This window comes from Calypte anna, chromosome 4A (genome assembly GCF_003957555.1).
Source record: "Calypte anna isolate BGI_N300 chromosome 4A, bCalAnn1_v1.p, whole genome shotgun sequence".
NCBI lineage: Eukaryota > Metazoa > Chordata > Aves > Apodiformes > Trochilidae > Calypte > Calypte anna.
Genome location: NC_044248.1, coordinates 18983642 through 19011573, shown reverse-complemented (window position 1 = coordinate 19011573; position 27932 = coordinate 18983642). Strand labels below are relative to the sequence as shown.

At 34.9% G+C, this 27932-nt stretch overlaps 1 protein-coding gene across 1 annotated transcript in view; it reads left to right on the top strand.

Annotated features, from left to right (window-relative positions):
• Positions 1-17658: 17658 nt before the first annotated feature.
• Positions 17659-27932, top strand: part of LOC115598269 (rho GTPase-activating protein 7-like) — a 58011-nt gene continuing 47737 nt past the window's right edge. The window contains exon 1 of the mRNA XM_030449974.1: positions 17659-17734. The gene's annotated coding sequence lies outside the window, so the exon portion shown is untranslated. The remainder of the gene's footprint in view (positions 17735-27932) is intronic.

The window sequence follows — 27932 nt, the reverse complement described above, 5'->3', positions numbered from 1 at the left end:
CCACACTGGTGGGCTGCCTAGGTTCAGGATGGTTCTTTAAGAATTTGTGTTTTGTTTGGGGTTTTTTGAACTATATATTGTAGATGTCTCCTTTTGTATTAATGGATTCCATCTTTCTTGGGTTCCTCATCATTCTTAATAAAATAATGATGACGTATCAATACCTACTTCATTTTGGAATAGTCCCTCTACATTTTCTTAGCTTTTTGTAGCTAATGTTTTAGAACTCCACATTACTTATGCATTTGTCTGGTAGCAAAGACACACACCTAGCTCTAATTTTCTCTTAATATTTACAGCTTCCTTTGTAATTTTTGCTTTTTTTTCATTGAATTCCTGTCAATTTGCTGACAATCTTTTAACAACAACACACAAATAAAACAGCTCCACTCTCTGCTTTTTTGGCTTGTATGACTTTGAGAAGGGTTGTCAAGAGTAACCTATCCAGGAATAGGAATATGTTTAAAATCTCATGGGGTAGGTTGGTGGTCTGTTTGTTTGTTTGTTTGTTTGTTTTTGATTCGGGGGGGATTTTGGGGGGCTGGGGAGGTTTAGTATTTTCCACTTTTTTCATATTGATCACATGGGACTCTGACCAGTCAGACTGAAGTTTATTTGAAGCAGCTAGAAAGTGACTGAATCTTAGTCATACTGACGGGCCACCCACAAATCCTCAACCAAATTCTTTAAACTTCATCCACTGTTTTTATTGTCTTGGATCCAACAAATGGAATGATCTGGATATTAGTCACAGATGTGTGTGCTAATTCCTGACTAGCATGGGCACTACCCACAAGTAACTGGCACATGAGCTTTTTGGACGTCTGTAGAGCAAATAGGGAGAGGGAGGAGATCCAGATAAATAGATATGTGTAGGCTCACTTGTGAGCTCATCATCTGGTATTTTCTGATGATGGGCTTTGGAACAACTTACTGAAGAAGAGGGGTCCAAGTATATATTTAACTTTTTGAGAACATACAGACAAATATTTGCTATAGCTCCATTTCACCTTTCACATGCTATAGTATATTAAACCACAAAACCACACTGGCATAGTTTAGGTGGGTATTTAAAATTATGATCTTCTTGGAATAGATGTGTTTGGGGAGGGATGGAGAGGGAAAAGATTCTGTATGTGGCATTTTGTTTTTTACTTTGTCTGTTTTTGGTTTTGTTTGTTTTTTTTTCCTTCAACTGGGCATGCCTGGTATTAACTATATGTCACCATTAAAAACTTATCATTGGTTATGCACCATCACTCAGAAATTCAATCAAAATGAAGAAGAAAGAGAGCCTAAATATTCTGAATTGTTAATAGTGATACATGGAACCTACAAAAAAAACCAAACCAAAAAATAAACAAACAAACCAAAAAATAAAAACAAAACCAAACCAACCAACCAAAAAAACTCAACAAACAAAAAACCCAGAGATAAAGATGGGAAATAAACCTTTCAGAAGGAAAACTCTCACAGAAATTTCATGTATTTGTAGAGAAAGTATTGGGAGTTCATTAAGTTTATTATATCTGTCGGGATGTATTTCCTAATCTTCCAGAAGTTTCCCTTTTTAAACCGGTTTTATATGTGCTAAATTCCAAGTTGAATCCTGCTGGAATGGGAAATTTTGAGCAGAGGAAGTGTTTAGACTGAAACACAGAACTTGCAACAAATCAGTTGTTCATCATGCAGACTGGCTCATGTTTCTAGTTTTCTCAGACCATGTATGATATATAAATTTTTCCATCTGTTTATGAGGATTAATTTCTCAACTGTAGTTAAATATTGAGGGAGAAATTCAGTTATGCATGTTGCTAACTGAATAGATATATTTAATGGAGAAAATTGGTTTTGTAACTTGTTTTCTTGAGTTGTCATTGCTGTATATCAGTGCATTAATTTATAACTGTGACAAATCAATTAGCGTATATAACTCTTTCTAGAATTTAATATTATCTTAGTATTAAAGTCTTCAGATTTGCAAGTCTTAGAATTTGTGTTTCTTGGAATGCTTAACTCTTCAAAACTAAAATATTACAGATTTAACAGTTTTTTCTGACTTACTCAACCTAGAGAAAAAAACAGCAAAACCAAGAAAACCAAACCAAACAAAACCAGACCAAACAAACAAAAATAAATAAAAATCCCTAACCAACAAAAAGAACCCAAAACAAACCCATATTTATGCCAGTGATTTAAGGAGTTGAGCTTTGGATTATAAAATTGAAGTGACAGAGGGAAATGTAGAATATTAAATATAGCTCATATTTAATAAGAAGGCTGTTATTGAGATGCTGCAATATTTCAAATGGTACAGTTCCTGTTATAGTTGGAGTGGAGTTTACTGTGAATCACTACTTTTTTTCAGAAGGAACTTGCCTGTCTTTCCCTTATATGCCATTTTTAATTAGTTTCTCTAGTTGCTCTCCTTTATGAACCCTGCTTCATAACAGTTCTGTGTCACACTTGGCAATAATGATTTGCAGATTTTTTCCCTTTCATCCTTTGGAAATGGGATTTTCCCCCCTTGGTCATTGCACTTCAGTCAGGAAGCCCAGGAATATAGGAAGTATCACCAAAAGTGTAGCACTGACTAAAATGTACAATTCTTTGTTAACATCCTTTCATGTTGATAAAATGAATATGTAATCTGAAAAATCAATAAATTTATAAATTACATCATGAAATATATCAATTATAGGCAACTATATCTTGAGCATTTCTAGCTCATCATACTGCTTGCATTTAATCCAGTCACACAGACAATGTATATTACATTTTCTGTTTTCTCTATTTTAACTTTTTCTTCAAGTTTGATGGTTTTGTGGTATAATACAGAGCTAGCACACTGATGAAGAATTTGTCCTCATGAGTTTCCTCAAACTATTTTAATCACAAGGGTCACTGTGTATCAAGGACACCTCTCCAAAACACAAAGTTCTGTGTAACAACAAAACATTCAGTCATTGATCTTGGGTAGATAAACAAGAATTCATGTCTAGTACAAAAACACTGCCCTTTCTAATGCAAAATTTGATTTATTGAAGACAATAGCAACAAAAACACTCAGTGGATATGAAAGTGTTTGATATACCTTACCTTCATATGTGTTTCTATGTGACAACAGGTGAATAGAGGAAGTAGCTTGCAATAAAATCTTGATGCAAAAGCATAAGAATACATCCCTTTGCCAGATTTGTCACTTCGAGCTAATATAAATTTTGCTTGAAAATTTGTATGATGTCCAGAAAACATTCCACGTCTGCCTTTCTCTCTGAAAAGATGTTTGTAATCTCTCCTTTCTCTAGTTTGTAAATTAATCTTAACATCTAGTATAGAGTGAATGGCATGGGCATTGAGCTCCTATCAAACATTTATAATCTTGTATTATTCTTCTTTTACTACTCAAATGCCAAAAAACTGTTATTCAGAATTTGCATTTTGGTTAACCTAATGTCTTGGTAAAGCATATCTTATTTCTCTTATGTATCCTTTAAACCTCAGTTTATCATGGGAGGCAGAGCAAAACCAGTTGCTTTCCTTTGTTGGAATATGTCCTCAACTGAAACTTCGAGTCTTATTCACATCAGTTTTAGGTAAGCACAACTCCTTCTGGAGTCCACAGATCTTGACACACCATATATTCTTTTTTCCTTCTTCCTTTCAATTTTACCGATTTTTAGCTTGCTTTTAAAATTATATAACCAGTGTCTTTTTTTATTTATACTATTACTACTCTTTGGTCTTCCTCCTAAATATTTATTGTGATTGTTGCCATTTTCCACGTATCTTTTCATTATCTTCTTCTAGTATGTCACTTAACAAAAATATCCTTTTTTCATTTTCCCCCTCTTTCAGGACATAATGCATTTTCCTTTTCTAGAGTCTCCTTGCTCCTTTGTCCTTTAGAGAAATCTAATTAGTAAATCAGGTAATGATAAGTGTTATAAGTCCTATTTTAATAGGACTTTACAAGGAATGCTGAGTTGCACTATGTGTTAATGTTAATTTTGTTTGAATCTGTTTAGTATAAACTTCTGCTCTAAAGAAATTCCAGAGCTATCTAATTAGCTCAGCAGGGAGCTTTTCTGCAACTTAAACATTTATGTTTATATAGAATCGCTAATTGGAGTTGTTCTGATAAATGATGGAGTATGGGAATAAAACAGCATCTTTTTTCTGTTTATCTTAAGTTTCTATTGCCTTCAAATCTTTGAATAATCTCACTCTCATAATGAGAAGCAAACTGGATACAATGCTATTATTCACTCCGGTACATTTTATTTATTTTGTCCGTTGTACTTTGAGCTCAGTTCTCCCTGAGGAACAATCATTTTTTTTTCAGATTTTGCATAAACTCAAAGCCTACTGTTGTGCTTATCCTTGTTTTGTTCAAGTTAAACAAGTGGCCTTGAAAAAAGCTGTGAAAACAGCCTTTATCGTTGTCATATTTGCCATTTCTAGAAGGAGTAGCAGCTGGGAAGCTCTGAACAATCATGGTAGTCAGACTAAGAAAAGTAGGAAATCTGAGAGAGAGGGAAAAACTGTCTTACTAAGCTAAATTCTGAGAAATGTACTCTATTTTTAAATACCATGCAAGAACCAAATATTTCCAGTGAAAATATCAAGAATGGAAAGAGGAAGAAAGAATCAGAGAGGGATGAATAGAATATTTATTCTGCAAAAAGGGAACCGGAAACCCTTCAAGATGAAAGCTGAATATGATCTTATTTTGTACTAAGAATCATCAATGCATTTTTAGTGAAAAACATCATACTGGTAATTATAATGAAGTTTAAAATTGCATCTTTAAAGACAAATTAGCAAATCACCCTGACATCTAATCCAGATCAACAAAAGAGAAGCTTCCTCCTACCATGAAAAAAACAACAAAAACTTGTCTTAAGATAGGTTGTTTGTTTAGGGGGGTTTGGGGTTTTGGGGGGCTTTTTGGGAGTTGGTTGGTTGTTTTTTTGTGGGGTTTTCTTTTTTCCCAGGTTCCTAATACATCTATGTTAGTAGATTAGTGCAAATCAGGCACATATTTGCAAATCCCCCAGTTATCATCATTTACTGTATTTTGCATCACATTACAGTGCCAGCTCATGGACCATCTCCCTTGGACATGAAACAACTGCATCACATAGAGCACCCTTCTAGCACTAGTTTGAAGAAACAAAACATCTGAAGTGTATGTCACATAGATTTGGCTATTTTTCTCTGCACGTTTACTTTTATCACTCAAAAATGCCCACCAATGGGACATAACGGGGTCCAAGACCAGACTAAATAAACCACAAGATCTTGTAGACTTTGGTAAAGATAGTGGTGCTTGAAAAGCACTGTGAATAGGTGACAGTCTTGGCTTAATGGCAATTTTGAAAAAAAAAAAACAAGGGTAAAGACTTGTCTGTACATAAAATTTTATGTGAAAGGAATCAGAATATACCTCCCTAGTTTTTCACAGTATTAGCTGTTAGAGATAAGTAATAAGGTGAGATGTTTTAAAAATGAAACCATTTGGAGTAAAGGAACTTAAAATTTCCATTTTAGAAAACTAGGAATGAAATTTTGTCTTTTGTTTTTCTTTTTGTTGTTTTTGCTGGTTTTGGTTCTTTTGTTGGTTTTTATGGGGAGGCAGTTTGGGATTTTTGGGTGGTTTTTTTCGTTGTTGTTGTTGTTTTTTGGTTTTGTTTTGTTTGTTTTATTGATTTGTTTTATTTTTATCTGTTTGGCTTGTTTGGGTTTTTTTCTTTTTTTGTTTTTCCTATCCTAAGAGTCTTGCTAAATTTTGGTTACTTAATATTCTTTTTTTCTCAAAACCAATTTTTTAAGCCGTCTTTTCTTCAAACTCCTTTCTTTTAAAACTTTCTTAAGTGAGATGTATGCATGTCTGAGTATGTCAGCGTTGCCTTTAACTTTTGAACCTATCAGCTGGTTGCTGCCATTTTAGTAATGCTTTGTTGGAAAAGGGTGAAAGCTACTGAGAATGATTATTCTGGGAGAGCTCAAATCCCTGTAGGCATTAAGAATCTAAGGGTAAAAGACAATACCATAAGAAACCCGGCTTGATTATTCTTGCTGTTCACGGACAAACTTGCCTGAAATAATGAACTAGCTAAATACTATGCAGAAATGGTAAATTTAACTCTTAATCATCAACATCTTTTCTTCAAAAATTACATATTTCAGCTTATGGAGACATTACTTGAATTTCATATTCTTTACTGATTCTAAAAGTAGATTAATATGGAAACTACAAAACCTACTGGTTTTAACTAATGTTGAGGATTTTTGTGGCAGTCTTGTTGTGGTGTGTTTCTTTAAAATAAAATAAATTTTAAAAAAAAGTAATAGAAGCTTTTCCAAGAAATATGCAGCTCAGTTTAAGCTGAGATGTATGCCCTGTCCACTGGTATCTAGTGATCTTTGCTCATTTTTATAAGAAAAAGTGAGCATATGCCCTGATCCACTAAGAAAATAATCATTAAGCAATTGCACTGTCCCTGTAGAGGCTTACCCCATCCTGGGATAGCAGCCACATTTGAAAAACCTGTTGCAGATATTGATGGCCTCCTTGTTTTCATCACAGCATCCTTCTGATTACCATCTGGCAACCAGAAGGACTAGAATCAAAATATTTGCCTATTTGTGTCATTGATTTCTGTAGCTTTGGCTTCAGATGTGCACACTTGTGTTTTGAAATGTTCTTAGTTGACTTTAGTAGCATATCTCAAACTGTGCTCCAGGAAGGCAGTGGGATCTAGAGAACAACCATTTACATGTCTAAATGCATTATGCTGTGATTGGCAGGTTGGCTCTCCATCTACTTTAGTTGCTGTCATATTACTAATTCTTTATTTTTCTTAGAAAATTCTTTTTTAGCTACAATATTTAAGGAACATTTTACATAAATATTTTCTGCTCCAGGACTAAGGGCCAATATGTTTGAGATATCTGTCTTTGAAAGTCTGGGGTGGGGTGGGATGTGGGACCTTTTCACTCTTATCACTCTTATCTTACCTTATCACTCTTATCACTTCTCAAAGCCTGTATGGATACTGGCAAAACATCCCTGAAAGTGATCAAGGCCAGGTTGGATGGGGTTTTGAGCAACCTGATCTAGTGGGAGGCCAATCCACGGGGCTTGGAACTCAATGATCTTTCAGGTCCCTTACAATCCAAACCATTCTAAGATTCTGTGAAAACCACTAGCAACAGATCAAAATGCTTTCTGTTGTGTACAGTCTTGATAACATGTAGTCATTAACAGATTCCAGTTTTCTTGTCTCAAATTCATATTAAATTTCAGCAACATTAATGTAGCTGAGATGTTAATACTGTGGTGTTTTGTTGAAGAGCTGGTGCCTTTGATTGGTGATAATGTTTCATAAACCCAAGGAAATCAGGAAAGATACTTCTGTAATACCTATCTGTTAGGGAATATGGCATCTTAGCTTTTTCCAAAGTTTTTTTTTTTGTTGCTGTAGACACACTGGTGTCCACACACTAGCAAAATTAAAGTACTGATATGAAGTTGTAGTTCACAGAAATAAGAATGGCTACCTCTTTGTCAAAGAAAACCTATGTCTCTAGAAAAACAACTTCCTTTATAAATTCTTAGTTTAGTACTGTGGATACATAATTGTTTTGAACGTCCTTCTGCTTTGTACTGATCTTTTCAATGGAAAGAAAATTATTAACTTAGACTTTTATATATAATCTAATTAGGATTTATCAATTGCCACTCATAAACATAGAGTTTGGTACATGCTTCAGTATACAAATATGTCTAAATAAATCTAGCTGCCACAAATAACTGATTTTCTATAAGAAATGTATTTTCTAGAATGTGTGTACCTGTACTCAGAAGTTACAAGCCATATTCTCATATTCTACCTACACAGAATGTCTTCAGTCATTTTAAATTTTAAAATTTTTTTCTTTTGTTCAGTACCCATTTACACCTTTTGTTGAAAGATTCCTGCTATATAAAAATGCAAATTCCAGAAGGATTTTTTTCAGAAATAAATATATTAATATTTTCCCCGATTTGCTGAAAAAGCACAGAAATCTTCATCTTTGAGGCAGTAACTCCTAAATTTGACTCAGTAAGTACAGCATTATAGCTATAAATATCTTTGGCCCAAATTAAATATATTTCTGGAATGTAAAGAAAAAAAAATCCATTTGGAAGCCTAGAACTCTCAGTGGATGTATCCATGCTGGTTTTTGTAGATTCCAAACTTACATTTCAAGCTCAGTGTTTTGTTTCCTATGGATAGATTGTTCAGTCATCATATATGATTATTCATGCTGTCATGTACATGGAAACTTATCAAGTAATAAATTTCTTGTAATGATTATGCAAACTGTTTTAAGGCAGCACAACACTACTAAGGTTAAGAACACTAAATAAATTGACACCAGAAAGGAATCTGTCTGAAATAATCCAATAATTCCCTATTGTTTGGAAGTCTAACTTTATTTTGAGTAATCAGCGGTTTCTACAAGAAAACAGTGATAATTATATTTATGTCTCCCAAGTATTTTCTGAAGAAGCAAACAGCCTTTCTTGTTTTCTTTTAAGAACACAGTACTACTGTAAATATTTTCTTGTTGACTCTAAAGATGAAATGGTTTGCTAATGGAATGAAATATGTTATAGAAAAAGCAAATTTTTAAGGTGTTTTGCAAAATGCAAAATAAAGGTAGACTTTGCACAAACTTTATATATTCTGTGGAAATGTTAAACAGTGTGTATATATCCAAATAAGCCTTGTTATTTTATGCTGTGTAAGTTGAAACCAAACAATTGCACAACATTTTCAGCTAGATGTGCATCTTAAAATCATGTGTTTCAGTGGTTTGAGGGCTAATCTGGAAAGTATATTAACATTACTGAAGCCAGAAATAAGTCAGTACAATACAGTTTTGGGTTGGTTTGTTTTGGTTTATTTTGGTTTTGTTTTTCATTGGTTGGTTTTTTTAGCAGCTCAACAAAAGCTGAAAAGTACTCCATAGACAATTAAAAAAAAAAAGTAGATTCCCCCACAAATTGTGTCAAGTTCTCCATAACAGCAGCACTGAAGTAATAAATATTTTATGATTTTGCATTTTGCAAGATTGAGTCCAGTGTCCATCCTCCACATAACATAACTTCTCTGGGCATCCCCTGAGTTAACATGTAGACACAAGTGATCTTTAGTTCATTTGTATGGCCCTCCTTAGCTCTTTGTCCCTCAGTATGAAAAGTGGTTTGAAGTGGCTGCATATGGAATCAATAGATGGTTGCAGATAGATTATTGTGAGCAGAAGACTCGACATATATATTTTAATGTATAATTTTGTATAGCATTTTTGTCTTAATTTTCTGATCTGAAGCTCTGACAAAATGAATAATGAATATAATGAGTAGTTTGTCATGGTCTTTGGCTAATAACATTCATCAAAAAACTGGTTTCATTGTTAAATGCATATTTAGTTATCATTTTAATGTTCTGTAGTGGTTTACAAATAACTTTTTTCATAGATAGGCATGCAGTAACTGATTAATCTAGCAATAGTCTTTGTTATGCATTACCATTACAATCTTGTTTCTCAGTGTTTGATATTTCATTCAGGGTCACATGTAAATATGGGAACAGCTAGAAAAAATTTCAGCATTTTCAGCAATTATCCATTGAGCATGATGAGGTTAAGGGACACGATCAACTAAGGGTGATGACCCATGAATTTCTAATTCTTTCTGGAAATAGCTGAATGGTTTTAATAGCCTTATAATGCATATAAAAACCTTTCCATTAGATATGGTTAACATCATTACAAGACATTAATACAGACAGTTGCAGCATAAGAATGTTACGCACTTATGCTGAGTAAGGAAAACAAAAATAGCAATAGCAATTTAATATACAGTGGGTTTACTTTTCTGTTCATAATCCACGATTTTGCAAATAGTCTACAGGCTGATGAAGATTTCAGTTTTCTTGTCCCTTCCCTTTACACACAGTAGAAAGTCTTATGAGCAACAGGTGAAATACACCTGGATGAACTGGATTTGGCCTCATGGCTCAAGACTCTGTGCTAAGCATTTCCTGTACTTGTTAATGACTTTTGCTACTCATGTAATATATCCAGAGTAATTTCCTGGAAGAAACCCACTGCCATAGTTTCTTACTGTAAGCACTCACAGAATATGTGCAGAGTACCCTCTGTTTCTCCATTCAACGATTGTAAACTTACATATTATTCCAATGAGAGAAAATGATGTGGTCCTGGATGTTATTGAATGCTCTTATGCATTCAGCCACAGAAAAGAAGGTTTAGGAAGTGGGACCAACAGCTTTTATGTTCTTAGACTCCACTTTGAATAGAGGAACAAAAGTAAAATAATTAACACTAAATATAAATACAGAGATAAAAAAGCAGCAACAAATCATTAAAGGATGAGAGGAAATGGCCTCAAGCTGCACCAGGGGATGTGTAGTTTGGACTATGAGAAAAATTTCTTCATTGAAAGGGTTTTCAAGCAGTGGAACAGGCTGCTCAGAGAAGTGGCAGAGTTGCCACCCCTGTAGGTATTTAGAAGACCTGTAGATGTGGTACTTCATGGTAGACTAGGCAGTGCTAGGTTCAAGGTTGGACTTGATGTTTTTAAAGGTCTTCTCTGACCTAAATAATTCTGTGATTGTAGGTCTAAAATGTCTCATGTACATTACGCTGAAGAGACACATCCATTGAGTGACTGTGTCATCCCACAGGTCTGAAAGCAATTAGGAAGGATGAATCCAAATGGCTTGCACAAGTCTGGAACAAATGGGCCACATTCTTAACAGCTGTAAATTGAAGTATCTCCCCTGAGTTTAATGAAGCTATTTTGATCTATCAAAAGAACAATAACAGCAACAAAACATGACTCCTAAAGTAAATGTACTTCAATGTCCTTCCAAGAACATTCATAGAAAGAAATGAGATTTAAGGAGACAATTGTCTTCAGTGAGAGCTGGAGAATATTGAAGAACTTGACTGAATATTGTCCAGTCATACCTAAAATTTAATGTCACTTTCCCTAATATTTACCATAGTAAGCATGTATTTATCACGCTTGATCTGTGCCTGTCAGCTCACTGGAAATCACACATGCCACCCACACCCATGCAATCGTTTTAAGTTAATTTTGTAACCACAATACCTTTTTACAGTACTTGAAAACAGAGGGCTGTAATTTACTTCTTCATGCCTTACTTTTGCTTGAAATTTGTGGTCTTTGAAATAAAAATTGTCTTCACAGAGGCTTGATTTAAAAAAATTAATAATTTTTTTGAAATATATCAACAGAATAGAAGAGACAAAGTCTTCACAACAGGAAATGTTATAGTACAGCAGTACACAGATTTCTGAGTTCCTTGCCAAGTTATGACAGCTACACTGATTGATTACTAAAAGGTAAAAGTCAGGCTAAAATCTGGATAGCATATTCCAGTGAGACTGGAACTGCTCATTCCTCAATTAGGTCTTGAAACTGTGGCTTAACTTCAGTTTACATAATTGTGTAGCAGTATCAAGCAAATAACTTTGCAACGTCTTCTTGAACTTATCTAGAAACGTGAAGTTGTAGAACTCAGTAATTGTTTTTGTCATCAGTTTGCCAACACAAGTAAAGGTGTGTTCATCATCCAACTTGTCCACTAACAGGCTTGCTTGAGAGCTAATTTGTGAAAGGCTTATTGCCCTTAGAGCATGAATTGCATCCACCTTTTAGGTTTTTAAAATGCTTCCCCCTACTAAAATAACCTGAAAAGATTTCAGATGAAAATTAATGAAGGAAAGTTTTAAAGATACTAACACAGAAATTCCTACCAATATTTGAAGATTGCATAGGAGATATACTTGGACCAATGGTTATCTTTCCATGTCAGGGAAAATGTAAGCAACTCTGACAAACACACTTTAAATAGCTTAATATATTATAAACAAAACCCTTCTTTTGATCCTTCAAACTTGAATCTGAATGATCAAAAAGTCGTAAACAGGAAGTGAAACAAACAGCACTAAAAATAGGTGAACTGCATGATGATTATTATCACCTCATTTGGGGAGTAATTTTATTCTTTTAATCGATGTTAATCCTCATTTAGCATATTATTTTGCTGCTTGTACCTGCCTAAGAAACAGCTTCAGATTTCAGGTTATCCTCTGGAAAAATTAAGATCTTTGCATGAAAAACACAATGGCGTTAACTCTCTTCTTTCCCTTTAATTGCTTAACGATCATCTTTTCTAGCATGTTACTGAGAGCAGAAAGGAATACAAGCACATGCAAAAATAAAGGGTTTTAAGCTGTGATCTAAATGTTTCTATGTGAATTTTTCAGAAGTTTAGGGTTTTTTGATAATTATTATTCAATATTCCAAACTGCAGAAATGTCATTAGCAAAGTCCAATGAACGGTTTATTTGGAAGTGTTCTGCTTTGTCAGTTTGTTGGGGTTTTTTTTAATGTTACATTGTTTCTCATAGTGATGCACACAGACATGGAGGCTGATGAGGACATTTCTCAAGTAGTTCCAATTACATCCTATTCATCAAGTCTTGGCGATGGAGAGTTTTGCATACAGATGTAGCCTTAACATATTCAAATGAGTGTCATTTTTCTGAAATAACCATTTTAAAGTTATTTGTACTGGCAAATTGTAAAGAGCATTTTTTAAACTTCTTCATGCAATGTGTTTTCACTCTAATCCAGTGCACTGAGACCTAGGAAAGATACAGGACTCATGCTCATGTCTGAACAACCACATGAAATCCAGGTTTCTTTTGTACCTGTCCACTGCTCCCAGCCTCTCTCTTATGTCAGCTGTGTATGTCTGACGAGTGCTTCTCATTCTTCCCTTTGCTTCCTCTTGTGTTTTATCCATAATGATTTAATCTGAAACATCTTCATTAAATGTGTTAGCATGAACAAAATATTATATTTGATACAGCATGAAATGTGAGAGTATGAAATACTTCAAGATAATTCTACATCAAAGCAAAGCAAAGGCAAATATTGAAACTTCTCATAGAGTTGTCTCCCTCTATCTTCTTTTACTTTCAGCAGTTTCCAGGTATACTTAAATATAATCTTTTTTTTTCTTATACTTCAGTCATTTGGGGAAATATCTCAAGTTTAACTATAGTCTTCTTTAGGAAACAAAAAAAAGAAAAAGAAAAAAGAGTGAGCTGTTCTTAAATCTTTCATGGTTTTCGGCAAGGCATTTGATAGCTTCCATTGCATAAAACAAATGTGAGTGACACACCAGGTGCTTTCCTATTTTTTTCTTAATGCATATTATTTTCTCAGCATAACTGCTTCTTAAGCACAGAAAGAGATGGGGTTAGTCCACAAACCTCATTCTGTTTCACTGAAGAAGTTTTAATTTTGCACACAGTAAACCATACCTATCCATACCTATATTGTGAGGTTTTGGGTTTTGTTTTGTTTGCTTGTTTGTTTTTTTGTTTTTTTGTTTTTTTTTTTTAAATATCTGCAGCCTCTCAAGAACTGAGTTATAGAAAAGCTCTACCCCTATGTGTAGTTCTAGGTCTAGAAGGAAGAGTCACAACTTCAAACAAATAAAGACCAGCTGAAAATATCCCCATGTGCTTTATACTAATATCTATATACTGGTACAAAAGAAATTGCTGGAATACTTTTAATTTTTCTTAATAGCATCTTAGTTTTTTCCCTTTCCATAATATGTCATGGCATATACTAATATGACTAAAAATATTTATATTTATCGCTAAATAATATTATGAAATATATTTTTGTTAATTTTGTTTTATAATGATTTATAAATATCTTTTTAAATAAATTTACATTTTATTTATATATATTTAAATATTTATATATATAGATATCTAGATATCATAATAGTAGAGTATATAATTCTTAACTAAAATTACCAAAACAGAAATCAAACTTGTCTGAATACTTGAATTATATGGATTATATGAATTGTATATGGCCTAGCTTTGAGCCATACGCTTTTCTTCAAGAGGTACCAACAAAGACCATCTTTGTGATTGATTTAAACTCAGAAATGGAAAGGAGCTGTATTGTAGCATTTTAGCATAGTCAGGATGACTGCAAATGAAGTGTATTTTATCACTGGATATGAAGTACAGCAGTGCTATTACCTTGTCTCGTTAGTCAATCTCCTTCTTTCTCATTACTCCCCCAATCCTCTGTTTTTTCTGTTCTATAGAATGTCCAACACACAACAGAAGACTTTCTGACTTTTATGTTCTGGTTTCACATGTTCTTTATTTTCCATTTGCACCATAAAATACTGCTACATGCTTCTTTTAAATTGTTATCATTAAAAAATGTTATTAAATCAGCTTTGGATAAGTATTCAAACGATATTACTCTTTCATTACTCTTCTACTTTCTATGGATGTGATAGGAAGTAAAGATATATAGCAGACATCCTGTCCCCAGTTTCCTTAGATGGACAGGAAGTGGATAGAAATTTCTATAATGTTATTTTCTGGTTGTTTTTTTTTTATATACTCATCAGACATTAGAATATTTGAGAGCAAGTTGTTGTTGTGAAACTGTTTCACAGAGCAGACCATGTCCTAATAATTTCATACTTTAAAATATGTCTTCATTTGCAAATGTTTTATTCTGTCTTATTCTTGCTACCAGCTTCTGAAAAGACCCCCACCCTATTTTATTGAAGTCAAAGCTTTCTAGTGAAACATTTAATGAAGTTTAGCTGAAGAAAAATAATTAGGAAAAAAAAATTAAATCTGTCTTGAAATATCTGTATTTGTTGGAACCGTGTATTTCAACTTGTCATCACTTTTTTGGTATTTAAAAAACAACATTCTTAGTAAATGTTAACTTTAAGGAAGCTAAAGCTAAAGGGGTTTTGTGTTATTTTGAATCCCATAAATATAAATTTTAAAATTATTCGATTTATGCAATTGCATAATTGCAAATAAAATGTGTTCCTTCACAGCCTGTAATTTATTCCATGAATTCCAATCTGGAAATCTTTCAGGAAAGTAATATAAATCACACTTTACAGTAGAGCAAAAGTTATACATTTGGATCTTGGTCTAGCCAAATACAGTTAAAAATAATTCTGAAAAGTTATTTACCTCTGGGGTTGCACTTCTAGCTGTTCTGAGTTTACCACCAGGGCCTTTTAGGGGCTTCAAAGGCCTCTGCCTTGGAAGATGCAGAGTTTAGGCTGGTAAGTCATCCCATGTAAGGCTTTCTACCTCCACTGTCCATGTACATGAAAGCTACCGGGAAAAGTTTCAAACCCATTTCGATTTGGGTCTGCATAATTTTGCAACTAACTTTTAAGGTGAATAGTGTAATTTTAAGGCTGAAAAATGCAGATATAAAACTGTATGTATGACAATGAAGACCACATTCAGCAAATTCAGCAGGCTTTAGCACGAAGTTCCACATGCTGAGGAACTGAAGCTTAACAAATGAGCTCCAGATACAACCATATTAGGGGGAGCTGAAGACAGCTCTACAGGGCTGGGTTTTCTTTGACCAGGTAAATGCCTTCAAGAAGACTCACTTGAGGTAATGAAGGCATTATATAAGCAATTAAAAGGCAGTGGTTGGAGGCTGGTATCAGCTCATGTATCAGCAGTTAGTAGTAATAGAGGTTTCCTATCTTCTTTCAGAATAAATATCCTGTCCCAGTTTGTGGCAGGAGTGCTGAATGGAGATCTTCTGGTCACTAAAAGTCCAGGCACTATTTCTCGTAGCACAGCGTATGCAGTGTCTTACCTCTGCATCTCTACAGCTCCCTCTGAAGGCCAGCCAAAGGCTGGAGATTCCATTCAATAACCTGTTCAGTAACAGTAAAATCATTTACTCAGAGCAATAATTAATAAAAAGATTTACACTGGCTGAAGGTAAATGACTTCATCAGAAGGTAAATGATGTATGACTAGCTCACCTGGGAATGTGATTAAACTCGGCAACAACACTTCTTTCTTTCTTTAAAGAATAGGAAAAAAACAGCTGGCTTAATCCTGTAGTTTGAAAATCATACATCATCATTGTCCTGATGATTCATATAGAACGAAATGAAATAAAAATTGAGTAACTTATTTCACCTAATTACGAGACGAGTGCCTAGAGAAGTTTTTTACATGTCTCTACTAGTATAGAATTTGTTATATGAATAGCTAATATTTATTATTAATAGATACACTAATTAAAGCCATACTCGTCATTTCCATTAGCTTACCCTCAAACTTCCACAGAACTGTCCATCTGGTTTTAATCAAAGCCAAATGGTAATCCAAGTTCTCAGGCTGGAACAGCTAAGAGGAAGTCATTCAGAGGAGGCAGAAGAAAGCAGAAAAGATAAACATGATATTCACTAAATTTGTATAGAGCAAAGGATGTAGATGCTGTGGGTTACTCTGGAGACGTGATTCAGGCACCCTGTCAAACTGGAACGAAGTAGTTACAAGTGTTTTATGTCAGCAAAATACTAATACGATCAAGATGGAGTCTGTCCTTTTGCTTTTGCAGAGCTGGATTTGTGTGACCCTGGAGGATTCTCAGAAGAGGTAAAGCAACATATACTACTGCCTGCAATGTGACTGTGTTTAAACTTTAGCATTCGTTTGCTCAAAACTAGCTTATTCTCTTGGGTGGGAATGCGATTTCAGCATGGGCGTGTAAACGGTACCTATCTAACCATGCATACGTATGCTCATTGGAACAGCACTAGGCTCTTTGTCAATGCCATGGGCTAATCGAGTTTAGACCATGTTGTTCTTTGCCTGTTTCTAACTACCTGGTGACAAAGACCAGGCATTTTGGAGACGTTCTCCTGTTGTTCTGGTTAAATGCTCTCTTTGCGCAAATATTAGAGAGGCATAAAAAATTTTTGCAAAGGAATAGAAAAAAAAACCCCACACAGGAGGGAGGGGTTTGAAAACACTTTTACGTTACGTAACTGTAGCACAGATCTTTGCACTCGACAGAAATAGCCCAGCAGTATTAAGCTGAATGTCTTGAAATGCTCAATCTTGTTGCCTTTTTTCTTTCCTACATCTCTGTGCGCTCTCTCCCTGTCCCGCTCCCCGGCGCAGGCAGGCAGGCAGCTCGCTGGCTCTCTCTCTCTCTCTCTCTCCCTCTCCCTCTCTCTCAAAGGCAGGAAATACTTTTCAGGCAATCTGGGCCTGGTTGTTGAGGCCCCTTTCACAAAACATCAGTCTGAATTTAGTAGACAGAAGTCACTGGGAAAAGCTTGACAGGCTCGTGCTTAGCTAAGGCTCCCTCCAGCTGCAGAGGGTGTTTTTGTTAGAATCACACATTGAGCAAAACTGCTTCAAATGGAGAAATGATCTCAGTAGCAAAATCTGAACTTTTATGCTAGCACGGGCTAATTAGGACTGGACTCTCATCTGTTGGTTTGCTCCTTAGTTTTGTTTTTGTGTGGGTTTTTTGTTGTTTGGGTTTTTTTTTTCTATTGACCAAAGATTTTAGGGAGGTCATGCCTGAACTCCAGATTCTCTTCATTTAGGTAAAGCTGTCTTGGAATCTGTCTGATCTATAAACTATCAAAAACAAACAAACAAACAAAAACGAAAAAAACAAAACAAAAAAGAGAGGAAAGAAAAGAAAAATCAGCAAAGAAACAAGCAGTTTCCAGCACTGAAGCTTTCTGCATTCAGGATCTCAGCTCTAAAACTGAAGGTAAAAAACTTATTCATTAAAACTGTATGCTTAGTTGTAGGTTGTGCCAGTTCTGCTATGCCAGATCCATAACAAAATCTTGTGCATTTTTCTTCATCTTTTAAAAATGTACTTGATATGCTGAATGTTGTTTATTTACCTTCATATATAAATAGATTTGCATGCTCTTGTTTGTTTTTTTTTTTTTAATGGACATTAAATAGGAAACTTAGACTTGTGAATGATTTCTTCTTTTCACCTTATTTGCCAACAGGGAGGGCATTTAGGGGTATGTTATTTCTCTCCCCCCACCTTCCTTTCCCTCCCCTCTAACAGTAACCATGATGAGGAGCATTTCAGTAGGTATATCAGTTATATCTCTTCTTGGCTTGCTAGCCTTTTCTCAGTCCTAGACAAAATTTGTGGTATAATTGACAATACAGCCTTAATTGTGTACACTCTACATATGAAATTCCAAGGTTTATTTCTTGGCAGTAGCTAAATTAGGTTATTTTTAGTAACCTATGATTAGATACGCAGCTTGGGGTGTGCTGTGATAGTTGAGGGAAAGTAAGACTCAATAAATGCCAGCTGACTATAATTTTTGGTGAAGCTGAATATTAACTCAGTTTTTTCTTTAACCTACCAAGTGTTTAACTATTAAATATCAAGAATCTGCTGTTAAAGACTTTAGGAGGAAAATCAGGATATCATCTTTAATTGATGCATGGATGGAGCTCCTGCTATTTCATGTAAAGGTGTGATTTAATTATTAAATTGTTATGGACATCAGAAGTATTTTTCCTGCCAATGAATATGGTACCCTTTGTCTTTGCAAAAAATTGAAAGGGACATCTGTTGCTTATAAGTAATATGAAAGATTCTTTCTTATGTGCATCATTAGGGCTCCATATATTTATTGGCCAGAATGGTAACTATGCAGGAGTCATCTGTTCATATATTTCACAAGGTTTTTAACTACTGATTTTTTTTCTTCCTTTTTAAAATGGTTGGTGAGTAATGAAATGACTTTATGGTGTGGAAGGATGTGAAAAAACAGTAAATATTCCAGAAATATTCTCTGCAGCAGATTGAGAATTGTATATTTGACTACCATTCAGCTGGAAAAGTCTTTTGTGATAGTCAGAAGTGGCTCTAGGTTGTGGAGGACATGGGCAGAGAACAACTGGTGGGCAGCAAGTTGTCCTTGGGCATTTCCTGGGATGTATTTTAAAGTCACGATCACTCATTTGCTTATGGCCAAGTGTTCTTCAGTTCTCTGCCCTGATCTGGCAGAGCTGTGATAGATAGGTGGTGGGACAAGAGAAGCTGAGGGGAATCTGAACAGCTGAGTCTCCATTTCCCCTGTGAAATTTGCCCTGGAACTTGAATGTCTCAAGGGATTTGGCATTAGTGGCTTCTAATGCACTGTATTCCCATACTTGCTCCTGCAAATAAGTGTGTACATAGATGGTATTGACAGGTTTTCTAGTTAAACAAAAGAGTAAATGCCAAGTAATAAAAATAATAATTCCATATCAAGTGCTTTCTTCTGAAGCACTTTCTGGGTTTTAAAGAACATAATAACCTCACCTAGCCTCACTTGCAGATGAGAATACGTCTGAGAGAGTTGAACTATAGAGTTGACAAGAGAATACAACCTAGAACGTATTTTTTTATTTAACTCTGAAGTTTCTTAGAGACTCTAAGAAAATGTGACACAGCTGCCCGCACTTTAGATTTTGAAGGCTCATTTAAAAGTCCTGAAGACAAATCACTGTTCATCTCCTGGTTCTACTCAGTCTAACTTCTCTGTTATGCTAATCTGGTTTTACTTTTTAAGATATTGTTCCAGAGAAAGAATTCACAGGAAATGAACTGTTTAAAAAAATCCTGAAAAATATTTTATAGGTATATACACAATGAACATGGAAAATGAACATCTGAAGTTTTTAGCCTTCAGAAATGTTTATATTCTTAATTTGGAACAAGAAAATAGCCCAAGTAATCATATCAGATGACTTCTTGGAACAATTAAGCACAATAATTGATGTCTACAGCCTTGAGAAAAATTAATGCAAGTGGTTCCACTCATGTAATAAATATTAGTCAAAAGCTTTCCTTCACCATAGATTTTTGTGCCTGCAAAATTCTTTTGAATCTTGTACCTGTTGAATTCCATGTTAAATTCCATAATCAGAGAACTTGACCAAAATAAATTTGCATATATGAGCCTAATTCAATAAGATCTCTGTAACACAAAGCAAAATGTATTCCCTTCCAAAACAAAATTGAAAGCAAAGATAACAGCTTGAGTAGACAGTTTTTAAATAGGCAGAGTTTATAGTAATTATTTAAAATTTCTTGCAGTGAAATCAATTTTTAAATTATTCTTTAGGTGGTGGAACAAAAGAGGGATAACCACATAGCAAAGAAAAGTTAATATATTTTTTTTTAAATTAATATATTTTTTTAATTATCAGAAATTTTAAGCTGATCTTTATATTCTATTTTTATGTTGTCCTTAATAAGACTTTTCTTGCTGAGGTTTATCTACTTTGATTAAAAGCTTTCCTGAAAAGGGCATTATCAAAAGTAAGAAGATATCTTAAGAACAGTTTTCTCTTTTCTTAGGAAGAAGATATATTTTAGAGCATTCTCCTTTTTTATTTTAGTCATCTGGTTCCATTTTCAATTGTTTGTTTGTCTAGAGACATAATTAAGAGAGGTTTTTCATGTTGGTATTCTGTTCCTTTTACAAAAGAAAAAGTACAATAAGGGAGTAACATAAGGGTGGGAGCAATTGAAACAGCATATCCAGAAATGCTACATCTTGATTTCAGTCCTAACAGGAATGAACCTCTGGAGGTCTCTGGTCCAGCCCCTCACTCACATCTGGGCCAACCAGACCCGCTTGCCCAGGGTCTTGTTTGCTTAAGTTTTAAATATCTCCAAAGATGGTTGTCAGTGGGATTGCTCAGTAAGGACTTAAAGCAATTAAAGACATATTCACATTATGGGAATTATAGAGGCAGAGAGAAAGGGTGGTGATATACAAACACCTTGTACACCAGTCCTTTGAAAGATCAGCTTTCAGAATTCTTAAAGAAGAATGTTAAAATGAAAAACAGTCAATTGTAAGGTTTTGGTCTGACAAAGACTTTTTTCTCCCTAATTTCACCAGCCTGGGAAATAAATTTTTGCATTCTTACTTGAAGGAGGCAGACTTAATTGAGTCCAAGTGCATTTATAAACCACTCAGTGTGCACTACACATTATTTCTCTCTCCAGTTTCAAAGAAAGACATCGTACAGCAGCCATTTTGATTGTTTTTTTCTTCTCACATCTTCAGTTACATTCTGGAAATACTTTCTCAGTTTACTTTCAGTACATTTTTACACGTGCATCAAAATGGAATCCCAAGTGACCATATTATATGTCCATTCCCACCAAAATGCACAGCCATCTCAGCAGTCATTCTATCTAGGCTCTTTATTGATGGGACCAAATTATTTTCAGCTCTTTATGTGCGAAGTACATTTGTAAAAAAGCCAAAAATACTTTTCAGTTCTCTCTACATCAGGAAAGTCCAGTAAGGGGACTGGTTGACAAAAGTCATTGTCCATAGTGTCTTGGGTTTCATAGCTCAAACAAGCACTGGCCACTTTTCTTTAAATGGAAATACTGGCATTGAGAATACAATCTGATTAATTTATATTGTTTTCAGAAGGACCTCCTGTAGATAGAAAATTGTTTTTTTACTGGAGTTGGCTAGTAAATGGAATTTCTTCCATCCTGGCCCCCCCTCCAAAAAAGAAAAAAGGAAAGCAGGGGTGGGTAATATTCTAAGCAGAATGAAAAAATAATAGCTAGAGTTTTCTGGGATACCATGTCTTATGAAATGTCCTTTTCTCATTTAATATTGCCTTTTCAAGACACTTCCAGTCAGGGGTGTAAGGAATCTGCCAACTATGTTTTTTTTTCTGGGCGTAGAGCAGAAATGCTTTTTGGGAGGATTGTAAGGGCAGTGAAATTTCCATATATAAGACCTCCATTTTGGAAAAGGAATTAAAAAATTCCTTTAGGGAAAGAAAAACTTGTGCAAAAAGAAGAGTCAGATTACTTTCATCATTCCAAAGAAGAAAGAGATTTATATTATGTTGAAATCAAGGTGGCATAATATCTTTCAGACTACTAAATTTTGAAGACTAGCAGAACGAGGTCAGAATTGGTAGGTATCATTGGCTCTGATTTTCATCTAAAAAGTCTGTGCTAGAAATACTTTTTGACATTGTTTCTCTTTCTAGTGGGTAGTTATAAATTCAATAGCTGTTGTAACTCTGGAATGATGCTATGATGAAAGGGATGGATTATCACAAGAGCTAGTAAGAATTGAATTCTGATTATTAATATATTAAAATGGCATTTAAAAATTGCAATAAAGTAGTATAAATACTTGAAAAAAATAATATTTCTCTGTTTGTTAATTATGCATCAGTGCCAAGTAGTACAAAAATCTATAGTTGGGTATTTTATAGAATCTTTTATATTGGTTTTGATTTGACAATTAAATTGGGTATAAATGGATAACTGTGAAACAGTTTGGATCCTGTCATTTGCCCTTTCTAACTGTGAAACAGTTTGGATCCTGTCATTTGCCCTTTCTCATCCTTGAGGAAAGAGGCTCAGCTGATCTGAGGCTCAGCAGTGGAAATGAACCAAATACAAATGCAACCAAGCTAAAACCCAGTGTAATCATAAGCTGGCTACAAGTACAAGCCCTTCTTTGTATGATGATGAGCACTGGTAATGCAGAGAAATAGAAAGTAAAGAAACCCTGTTTTATGCTTTGTAACAATAAATCAGAGTATACTGACAAAGTTTGGGCTCATATCTTAGGAACCAATAATATTTTTACAAAGCAGGCAGGCCTTTGGATGTCTCTGAATGAAGAACTTACCAACTTTATAATTTGGAGCATCTAATATATTGATACCTTATAATACTGATGGAAAGAATCACAATTTTGTTAGATGTCTTTTAAAGAAAGGTTGTTAACAACCTTAACATTATTACACATTTTCATTCACAGCGAACTATAATGAGCATATCTGACTTATGTAAAATGAAATGGCTAAATGTTAGCCATTGCTTATTCATTCTTCTTCAATAAGAAAACTTTAGGAATTGGCACTTCTATTATAGTGATAGAACAATTTTAGTAATCTGGAACAATGTATTGTATTATTCAGTTCTTATCCCCCTAAGACTGTATCATAAATGAATTTGGAAAGTCTCTCTATCTGTGTGACACTGAAAAATTTCCATTTGGATATTTATAGCTGAGTCCAACTATTAGTACAATTTCTATCCATTATCACACAGGTGACAGCAGCTTCTGTTAGGAGACAATCGGTGATCCTAAACATTATGTATCCAACATTGCTGCTAGTTTTAGTTTCTCAGAATTAAAATCCATCTACAAAGTGTAAGAAAAGAGAGGTTTTAGGACTTTGATATTTTTGCCATTCACTTCAATTATGTTTTGCCTTGAAGGTCTGCAGAATGAAGCAGAAGAGAAACAGGTGAGCAGTTTCTAGTTGGCTGTTCCATCTCTACAGTTACATGGATTGCATTGATTTCAGTCCTTTAAAAATACTTTTAAAGCAGGGACATATTTACAATGTACCTGTCAGTCAGTTTAATATGCTTGCTTGTGTAGGCAGGACTTACTTATCTTTTCCTGAAAAATTGAACAGAAACTATGTGCTATTCCCATTTCACAGAAGCTCCAATTGCTCCAAGTCACCTTTCACTGCTACACACACTGTACTTATATTTCTTTTCACTAATTCAGTGGTGAAAACAAACAGGAAGAGATCTCAAAAAAAAACCAACAAACCAACAGGATGATTACCATGTGAAAAGACATTCTTGGGCTGTGTTTGTGTTTATCTGTACAAAAATCAGCAACAGCTACATAACTGACCTATGTTTGCATTGATAACATTTAAGTGCATCACATGCATACACATGCAAAGCTTGCCATTAAAATTTATTGGAAAGTTTTCAACTGTTTTATGATATTGTTCTGAGAACAGACTTGTTTTAAAAGTACTATTTCTCCTCTGATTTTTAGAATGAAGTTGTAAATATTTTCAAAAAATTCTTAGTTCAAACAGTTTTTATATTTGATCTTACATGTTTATTTTTTATATATAGTAGAAATAAAGAAAATGCATCTGGTGTGCACTAGATTAATTACCCTACAACAAAACATCCTCATATTCATATATTTTAGGACATCATGGTCTAGAAGAGTCTATATCTATACACTACAAAAGCAGTTTATGTAGCGACTGCAGATAAGGTGAGCCTCTGTGGTAGTAAAATCCAAAGGGTGGTATATAGCCAGGAAACAAGAAAAGGAGGGATTGTAAATTCTAAAACAGGAGATATTTTAAATTACTAGCTGAGTGAGGACCTAAAGGCTTATGTTTTATCTCAAATTATTTGTAAACAACATTCTGTCTCAGAGCTTTGTATGGAGTTACTGAGAGAGCTGAATGTAAGCCAGACCAGGATGATGTGAGATGAGTTTATAGGAAACAGACCCTGTTCACTCAGACTTCCTTAAACAAAGTTTGCTGACTGGGGTCACAGACCAACAAAGATAAAATAATGATAACAAAATAAATATTTCTGCTTGATCTCTGTTGCTTATGTATGCCTGCTATGTAAAAAATGTAATGAATCAGTCTTTTATCTGTGTGTAAGTTCATAAGCTACTTCTTTGCCTTATTTTTTTCACAGAGAAAAAAAAAAAGCATTAATGTAAAGCATTAACAAAAACTGAATTCCAATGGCAGGACAGTAGAGGCTACACTGCCTCAGCCACCTTCTGAAACTCTCCTGTCACTTAAGCTTAGTCACCTTAAGTGACAAAGGGGACTCTGCTGCAGTGTCACAACCCACACCTCACTTCCATTTCCTTTGGTCAAGAATTTTGTACTGAGTCAATATTGCCAATATTTCTTAAATCACACCCAGGATCAAGATTTATTTTATCCAGGAGAAGTCTTTGTCATTCATATCTTGTTTCAAACCTTATCCTTCAGAAGGGTAAAAGCAAAATGCAATTCTGAATTACCGGAGCTGCAGAGTAGACTGACAGATTCTTTGACAAGTAAACAAGTCTTTTCACTCTACTAAACATTTCAACAGACTTCTGAGAGCTCATCTGCCTATCTTGGAAATCTGGAATAAATCAGATATGAAGGTTTCTAGTTGTGGTTTGGTAATGATGAAAAGAGAGAAAGAGGGATGCTTCTACCCAAGGTGAACAGTACAAATGGACTTGTCAGGGGCATTTCTCAGAGGAGAAAAGAATGTCAGGAAAATGTCATGTCAAGAAAAAAGTGTGCAGCACTAGCAGAAAAGCAGTGATCAAGGCAGGAACCCTTTCTTCTGTAAAGTGGCAGAGAGTTTTGTTTCCTGGCAGAGAAAGGAGTACAGTATGAATCTTATTTGGAGGTCTGGAGTAGGGAATCCTTCAAGGCACAAGCTATGTGCCTTCATGTGAGTGCAGAGGAAACATTTTATTCTGAATATAGAGGCAGAGAAAGGGAAAAAAATGGCCCTTAACTGTTGAATAGATAATGCAGAGAGAAAGGGGAGGGGAGGGGAGGAGAGGAGAGGAAATTTCCACCAAACTATGTGGCTCCTCTGTGTACCATGGGATTGAGAGAATTTTAGGAACTGGAAGATGAAGCTACCTGAAGAGGGGGAGTATGTAAGGTAAATTTTTCATACTCAGTGCTAACATAAGGCCATATTTTAGAGAACAATGAAACTGCCCTTGTCATATATTTATTTGTCTTGCATTTCAAGCAAAGCATTTGATATTCTCCCATTTAATATTTTTTTCTGCAGTCTATGAGGCAGCCAAAACTAGTGATAGCACAAGTAAAACAGAAGGGTTTCTAAAGTAAAATTTATTTGTTTTTCATCCCCCATGAAATATAACTCTCCACATCCCAAAAATGAAAAACAGTGAGGGATCTGTTCTCCCCTTTCTGCACACGTGTAAATCCATTTAGCAGCAGCAAGATTAACACACACCCCCATTAACTCTTTGAATACCAACCTTCTGCACATTAGGAGTAGCCTAAATCTGAGGTAGATGGGGGCATCTGTGTCATTAAGAAGTTGCATGCGGTTTTTATCTTTTTACACTTAATATTACTGGTGTCTTCCTTGTTTTTTTTCAGAAGTTCCTCTATGTGGCTATAGCAGTGTGTTTCATTTTCTGTTTAGTAGGCATCCTAGTAGAGGAAGAAAGAGGGAAGCTACAAATGCACCTGAGTGCAACTCCAAGAAGCTAATGGAGTGCAGCAGAAATCTTAAGAGCCCCTTTTAGCAAACCTGCCCCTTTGCAGAGTTCAAAAGAAAACAGAGCTGTAAAAATAATTTGATTGCTTCTGAGGAGCTTTAGGGCTCCATCAGGAAAAGGTGCAGCAGAGGTTAAAAGTATTGTCATTATTGATATGCACCCTGTGGTGATCTTGGACCATGCAAACGTAGAAATAGTAGGAGAATAAAAGTGTGAAATTAAGTTAAAGAATGCAAATTTATACAATTGCTGGACTCTATATTTTATTATTTAAGTCTTGCTCTCATACTCAACCAGAAAAGAAAGAAGAATCCTAAAGTTGTATTAAATTCTTACTACCAAATTTTGCCTCTGAAACCAGATAATTTTTTTTGGCCTGGCTTTGTATGTTATTTTCCATTTTCCTCAGCCTCCCACATGCTGATGACTTGTTCATGGAATTCTCTTACCCTGTGAATATATTTTCTTTTTAAGCACAGTCTCCACAGAGGTGGAAAATGTGAATGTGAAATGAAGCTTGCCATCCTCAAAGAAGGTAAAGCTCTAGGAATATGTACAACTCTATCCTGAAAGTCAGTTTGTCAAGACATAATTTACAAAAGTTCAGCTGCATAGGCATAATTTTGCATTTCTTTCAAGATGAATACTTTTATACCTTCAGGCATGTGATTTGTCAAGGCAGCTTTGTGGCCTGGTGGGCAATCATGCCTTAGTAGACTGAAACCACCCAGAATTAACTCAGTATTTAATCTTCTTTATTGTTGAAATCAATAAGCAGGTCCATGCTAGGTGCTGACAGTTCTTATGTAGGGAGTGAAAAGTAGAAGCATCGCTTCTTGAACCTCAGCTGTTTTATGGGCCAGAAGTTTTGCTTTGTTATTTGACAAAGAACTTCTTAATTTGATTTTACAATGCATAAATTAAGATGAGGTATTTTCTTTGTGCTAAATCATACATTCAATGTTGCAAGATTAATGTATCTGAAATGCCATCATCCACGAGTCCAGATACAGCAGTCTGTGGAAAATACCCGCCTAAATCATCAAGCAGGGACAGTGGGCACTGGAAGAGCCTGACAGTCAAGGGGAGTGGGACTTCTAGAGACAACCATACTGGCTTGCAAGCTGCCCTTCTGGAGATCCCAGACCCTAAATAAGGATTCCCTCCCTTCCTTACACTAGTAGATCCTGCGTATATTCACCAAAAGTTTTATTTCAGATTTCATTATGTATTTGTGGTAAGGAATATGCCAAAAGCTTAAATTAGTTTTCCTAGGGTTGTATATTTTTTTACTCTACAATAGCTGATTTCTACTGCAGTTTCATGTAACACTTATAATTACATCTTGCCCTGAAAAGAGTGAAACAATAACAATGAAAATGAGAGCCATTGAATGGGCCAAAGCTACTCATAAGTTATGTGGTTTATAACTTCAGTAAATTCAGAAAAACCCTCAAGTTCTGCTCTACCTCTTTGAGAAACAGCCAGAGTCCCGCACTCCAAGGTTATCCCTGGAAGAAGAAGAAATACAAAGTAACTTTTTTGTGTGAAGCAATCATGAGATATAATGCCATTTATAACCATGGAAAATAATATCTTATGACAGGCATGATAAAGAGAGTGATACTGTCAAATTCTGGCTCTGGAGCAACTTGATTTTCCATGTGCATGTTTATACCATTTTTGTTTACTTGATATTGGACAATAATCAGAAAAAAAGTTATTCTGAATTATGACTAATGCCAAGTTTTGGATGAAAAGTATTAAAACTTTAAACAAAGCACTCTTCTAAATTTCTGTCCTTCTGGTCCTGCAGTCTTATCTTGC